This window comes from Trichosurus vulpecula, chromosome 2, assembly GCF_011100635.1.
Source record: "Trichosurus vulpecula isolate mTriVul1 chromosome 2, mTriVul1.pri, whole genome shotgun sequence".
Classification (NCBI taxonomy): domain Eukaryota; kingdom Metazoa; phylum Chordata; class Mammalia; order Diprotodontia; family Phalangeridae; genus Trichosurus; species Trichosurus vulpecula.
Window position 1 is genome coordinate 272521990 of NC_050574.1, and position 6000 is coordinate 272527989.

Consider the following 6000-nt stretch of genomic DNA (forward strand, 5'->3'; position numbering starts at 1 on the left):
ATCTCATTCTCTGTTCCGTCTGCTATTGAAGTCGCTGCAAGGATGTTTTCAGTAAGTCTATCGAAGATGAGCTTATACCCTAATACTTTTATTCATTCCAAAAGTAGTTTTTTAATCCATCTGTGCAACAGTTTATAGAACACCGAATATAAAATTCAAAAAATAGTAGATTACCTACTTGTCCCAGGAGTTTCTCTCTGAATCCCAGCGAAAAACTTGAGAATGAAGTAATAATGAGATGACCATAGCCGGCACTTCTGTAGCAGATTTACAAAACATTTTACATACATTATCTCATTTGGTCCTCATAGTAAACCTATGAAGAAGATAATATATAATTAATTATAGAGATCCAAAGCAGTTATAGAGGGATTAAGTGGCTTGTCCAAGGTCATATATTTAATAACACAGATTTTCTGATTTCAAGGGCAGTCTCTCTTAACTACATTATAGTTCTCATTGCATATATGTGGCTTTCTGGATTTTTTGAGCATCAGCTGTCTGGAAATAATGCCCATCCTTCACCCCTCTCTGTCTCTCTTTCCCTGAGTTACTGCCCAGTCACCAACAGTTTTGGAGGGGCAAGGATTATACAAAGGAAAGAGTAAATGTGTATGAGTATGCGACTGTGCTGAATAGTTTCCCCCCCCCCTTTCTTTTTTATTCTTTCTTGCAAGGGATGGTTTTCTGGGTAGGGGAAGGGGGAAGATTATATGCAGATACGATGGTAATAAAAAAAACAAAAGATAGCAATAACATTTTTTAAAATAATAAGTCCCATGTATATGGTCATACATGTGCAAGGATGAGTCATGGTATACATGTGTATATATGATGTAAAGGGTTAGTCTTACTTGAAGATAGAATCATTAGTAATTTATTAGTTCCCAGGCTGACATTTACTGTGCGACTGTGTATCTTCTTTGATCTTTGCGGTTCTAATGTCAGTTTTCTCGATTCCTAGGAAGCCTCATGGGATATCTGTGCAGATTAGATAGATAGAATGTATGTAAAGGATAAGAATAGCAAGAGGACCTGTGATTTCATTGGCATGGGATTTTTGGCTACTCTTGGAAGCTTCCCCTATCAGTGCAGGGTGATTCCAGAATTCTAGAGGTAGAAAGAATCTCAGAGGTCATCAAGCCCACCACCTCTTTTTACAAATGAGGAAACTGAGTCTCAGAGAGATAAAGTACCCAAGATCACACAGCTAGCAGGTGCCTAATTAGCCTATATGTAAAGTACTATATAAATACGAGGTTTTTTGTTTGTTTGTTTTTTGTTTTTTTGGTGTATGTGCCTCTGATTTTATTGGTGTGGAGAATGCCTTGGTTGAAAACCTTCCACTGAAGTATTTTCTTGGTTGCCTAGAGGCACTGAGAAGTTAAGTGATTTGCCTAGGGTCCGGCAATTAGTATGCATCAGAGGTAGGACTTGAGCCCAGGTATTTCTGTCTCCAGGCACTGCCACTTACCTACTGTGCCTCATAGACTTTCACAGGCAAGTGGTTGTAATGGTGGTACTTTATTATTGAGGTACCTTGGTGTAACCGATAAAGGGCTAGCCTAAGTGTCTGGCTTTGGAGTCTGACGGTCCTGGGTTAAAATCCTACCTCTGACTGTTACTACCTATGTTAATGACCTTGGGCAAGTCACTTACCCCTTTTGGGCCTCAGTTTCTTCATCTGTAAAATTAGGGGGTTGATTGAGATGGACTCTGAAGTCACTTCCAGCTGTAAGTCTATAATTCTATGACCTTAGACAAACTACTTTCCCTTAATGATCTTTCATTTCCTCACCAGTAGAGCGAAAGGATTCGGACAAGATAGACCCTTCCAGCTATTGGACCTGCTAGGAGTGAGCCATTGGTCAGCCTTTGAGGCAGTCAGGCCTAGTGAGTTGGGGATCTGGCATTTTTTGGGAAATCCCCTTCTGATTAGACCAAAGAACATATCCTCTGTTAGCTAGTGTGTGGGAAAGCCCAGGACTACTGGTGAGATCTGACCAGAGGGGAAATAAAACCTGAGGAATGAACGGCTGGAGGCCTTGCTGACGTCTAACCCAGATATCTCCTCATTCTAATTATTTATTTTCCACATCCTAAGAAAGGTCCCTTCTAACTTTAACAGTCTATGATTCTAGGAAAGCTATCCAACAGCCTATCCCTGTTTCTTGTCCTCTGAAGCACATACACTGGTGTATGGTGCACATGTGGTATGGCAGATGAGTGAGTTAGTATGTCTGGGAAACCTAGCCTTTCAATGGTCCCACCCAATCTAGGAAGAATCAAGATTCAGATGAGCTACAAAGAGGGATGGGAAGCAGCTCAGAGGCTAAAAAAAAATAGGTTCTAGGTTGAAAGGATAAGGTCAGAGCCAAGAATAAGTAGAAAGAATAACTGACATTCATATAGTATTTCAAGGTTTGCAGAGTACAATGTATATATAAACTCTCAATTAACATTCACAATAACCCTGTGTATGATCATCTCCATTTTACAGATAAAGAAACTGAGTTTCAGAGCCACGGGCCCAAGGTCACCAGAGTGACTGGCTACTAAGTTTTGTTTGGCAAGTTTCTGTCAAGATCACCATGCTGAGACCACCCCTCTCTTTTTACTATTAGAAGATGCCCTTTCCCAGAGTTAAGGCCCATCAAACTTGGCATACCAACAATCCTTTGTGGCTCACCCTCTGGATGATCTCAGTCACAGCAGAATCCCAGAATTGTTTTACACCAGGACCAGGTGGTCTCTGAGTTTGGACCAGCACCTGTAGTACCCCTGTTCTGGTCATGAAGTCCTGCTATGAGTCAAACCTGTGTCATTGTTGCTGTTATCCCTCCATTGTCGGTGTTACAGCTCACTTCGTGGCCATTGGTATTAGTATTGAGATTTGTTCACACTAAAGTGAGTCTCTTACCAGGGGGTGCCCTGGCACATCTGTGCCTAGTTTCCTTCCTCCAATGGAATAAAGAAAGCTTTGCTCTTTGGTTTTATTTTGTTTTGTTTTATTTTTAGAGTTAACTGTGATTTTGACGATCTGTGTGAGCTCTCTGGGTATTTTTTTAGGGTTAACAGCAGTTGGCAGAGCTGCTGTGTCTCTTTGGTCATTTGGTCTGGGCTGACATTTCTCATGATGTTAAACTTCCTCCAGTATTGGGGCTAGAAGGAAGTCGGCTTGGTTGTACTCTCTGGGACTTCAGACATTCAGTTTCTTGGATCAGCATCCGAGATTTTTTGAGGTAGGTTGTGGGGTATTTTTTTTGTTGTCTTGGCTCTTGGGAGCAGTCACCCCCAGTGAGTGTCAAGGGAGGAGAAGAAGATCTGGAATAGGCAGGAAGCTGAAGTGAGAATGTAGCAATAAGCAAGGCTGTTTCTGTTCATGGGCCCAGCTAGTTGGGGAAGTTCCAGCCCCTTGTGATTGATGTGTCATAGCCACAAATAAATCCCATCGAGAGAGAACCAGAGATTGGGGGTACAGGAAGAGACTGTGAATGCTTAGCAGCCTTCTGGCTAATTGGATTCATGGAGAGAAGGAAGGACAGCCCCTCTCTCCTCTCCTCCAACTCTAGCACACTGCAGGTTACAAGGCAGGGTCCAGGGACTTAGGACACAGCTGCTCCCATCCTCAGTGAAAAGGTTCTGACTATCTCATGGTCCTCAAGACTGTTTGGGAGATGTGGATATGAGATAGGGTTATCCCTTTACCCAGACCCGAATTATCTACCTGAGTATAATACATGGGAAGATTGATTATCCCATTGCTACTCCCTGGCTTCCTGAGGCACAAAAGCTAAGAAGGGAGTGGGAAGGAATGAGCATTATTTTAGTACCTTCTGTATACTGCGTGCTATGCTGTGTATGTGTAGGTTTACGAATATTATCTCACTTGATCCTCACAGCAACTTTGGCAGGTAGGTGCTATTATTATCCCCATTTTACAGTTGAGGAAACTGAGGCAAAGGATAAGTGACTTGGCCAGAGTCACACAGCTAGTAAGTGTCTTAGGCTGGATTTGGACTCAGGTCTTCCTGACCAGGGTTTTGTCCACTGCATCACCAGCCATCTCCCTGCCTCCACCTCAGACTAAGGCTTATATTTAAGCAGAGAAAGCATGTATAGACTCTTGTTGGTTCTGGTATTTTGGGTTGGATAGATCTTAGAGATTGGTATGGGTGGACTTAGGAGCTGTCAATCAAATTTCAGGAAAATTTGAGCCTGTGTGGTGGCTGGGGGAATGACTCACAGTTCTTGCCCCACATGGCCCAGGCCTGATAAGATCAGGTTTAATAAATGCTCGTTGATTGATTGCTAAGGATTCCCAGGTGTGCAAGCCCATTGTACTTTTTAGACTTGTAATACTCTAGCAAAGCCCTCTGAGAGAGAGCCCCAAGGGAGGGGAAGAGGGAGCCCTGACTGATGGGGGAACTGCTGCTTTTGTCAAATTTGCAGTGGTGATCTTATGGCCAGGTGCCCCCCAGCTCATGGCCTCTGAAATTTTCTTGGAACACTTTCTCAGGCCTTTCCCCTGCCCATGTGTTCTGAGCTGTCCCTCTTTCATCATTCACACCACCTGATTCTACCAGTTGGCCTCCCCATCTCCATCAGAAGGAAAGGACTGCTTCCTGTGCCCCACCCAACTTCTTTCCGTCTTGCCCCCTCTTCTCCAGCCTTAGATGGGAAGCCAGTCAAGGGCAGAGGCTCTATCTGTCTCTGTGTGTTTTGGAGCCCAATACCCCATGAAGAGAGGTACTTTTTAAAAATATATGCTCTGATAATGTGGATAGAGTGCCACTGTCCCTAAGGTCTGACCTAGCAGACATCTTTCTGTGGTTTTGGGAAGGGGGGAATAAGGTAAGAGGTACTCCAGGGTGATGGGTTAATCTCAGCCACTTTCAAGAGGCAGCTGTATCTTCCTAGCCAGAAGACTTCCTTTCTATTCCTTGGGCCAAGTAGCCTAGGTTGGCTATGTGTCAACCTGAAAGTTTGGTTAAAGGAGGCAAACAGGCTAGGTGATATGTCAATCCACATTGTTTATTCCTTTAAAGCTAGCAGCATACATACATGTATGGAGCAGATGAAATCTGACTGTTTGAACAAAAGAATGAGAAGGCTTATATGCATTTCAGAACAGTGCCAATTCAGCATGTCTGTGTCACTCAAATTTATGATTTCCATGTATGTTTAATCACAGTATAAGAAAGGAATTTCTTAATTGGATAGGATTGTAAATACAATAAGGTGAGAGTTGACAAAGTGTCAATTGAAATTACGATCCAGGACATCTGTATTTTCTTTATCATTAACATACCATAACATAGTATATGTCCATAAAATATTAAGATAAGAAAAAGTCGCATTATTCAAGACAGTGTTTTGGGTTAAGGGTTGGTTGCAACAATTCGGCTAGCAGCTGCTGTGGGAGTGAAAGATCAACACAAGCCCAACAACAAGAACGCTGCCAGCACAGATTCTTTTGATCTGTTTTACTAAGGAAAGCAATGTTAAGGGGTTAACAATCTTATTTCAATCCAACATATACATATATCATCCACTTAGTTCAGGGAGAAAAGCCAGCTCCCTGAACTTCAGAGCAAATACAAACAAATTACAAACACACATTATAAACAGACCAAATACAATTCATAGTTACCAAGAAACCATCAACATCTGGGTTGATGGGAGGCTCTTACAGCGGCTGCCCAGAGTCCCACACCAACATTCCTCCAGGAGTGATAGCCTCCCACAAATAGCTCTGTTCTCTCTTTTTATACACTCTTTAGCCATCATCAAATGTCATCTGAGTGACCAGAACTTAGGCTCCTACTATTGGCTCTGGTCTTAGCAACTCCCCTTAGGACCCTGAAGGCTTCATGCCCATATAGACTTAGCATCTAGTAATTAGGGGTTTGGGCCTGGGGCTTTGCACCTAGTAAGGCTCAATCAAAGAGACTTAATTAATTTATCATTCTAAAACAGTAAGAAAGTCCCAACTTAATT